Here is a 976-nt window from a genome sequence, read left to right on the forward strand (position 1 = left end):
TCAACCATTCCTCAGGTGATGGGCATCTTGGTTGTTTCCAAGATTTGGCTATCACAAATTGTGCTGCTATAAACACAAGCACACATATATCCATATGATATGATGTTTTCAGATCCTCTGGGAAAATTCCCAGTAGAGGAATAGCTGGTTTAAAGGGGATTTCAAGACCAACTTTTCTAAGGAGTCTCCATACTGATTTCCATAATGGTTGCACCAGTCTATATTCCCACCAGCAGTGGAGAAGGGTTCCTTTTTCCCCACAGCCTCTCCAACATTTGTTGTTGGATGATTTCTTTATGATTACAATGTATTAATTATTATAAGTGTCCCACTAGCCTGTTTTGAAACTGTCTCATTGCTATCTTTCTCATCAAAATTAACAAAAATTTTGTTAAAAAAAAGGAAAAGAAGGAATGGAATATATATGCACAAGATAGATAAGATGATCATACTATTAATTTCTATTGGTTTTTTGAAAGGACCAGCTAATTCTTAATTTTTTTGACCAATTTGTTCCTTAGTTTTATTCAGCCTTATCATGTCCCTCAGATATATCCATACCTCCTCTCGTGGGGGTCTAGATGCAAACTATGTGTGTACCCTCCTCTGAGTTTCTGATGTATCAAAACACTTCCATTAACACTATTGCTAATAGAATAGTTACTTTCAAGCCAAGTGTAAATATCATGCTGCAGAAACAAAAATCATTTAAAGCTAAGTTACTTGTGAAAACAACCTATTAAAGTTTACTTTGTATCATATAACCAAGAATAACTGAATATAACCTATCATACTCCATGAATGTTGACTTGTTGATACTCAAAGCAAAGCGGAAGTAAAATGAAAGTTCTAGCAAATTCATCAAGGAGTAAATATTTGCATCCAGATTTGGTCTTTATTTAATAATTTACAAAATTTAAAGATTTTCATATTGCTTTTATTAGTGTAACTTTGTAACTTTTCTAAGAGTTACAAA

The sequence above is a fragment of the Octodon degus genome, unplaced genomic scaffold, assembly GCF_000260255.1.
Source record: "Octodon degus isolate 3935 unplaced genomic scaffold, OctDeg1.0 scaffold00146, whole genome shotgun sequence".
Classification (NCBI taxonomy): domain Eukaryota; kingdom Metazoa; phylum Chordata; class Mammalia; order Rodentia; family Octodontidae; genus Octodon; species Octodon degus.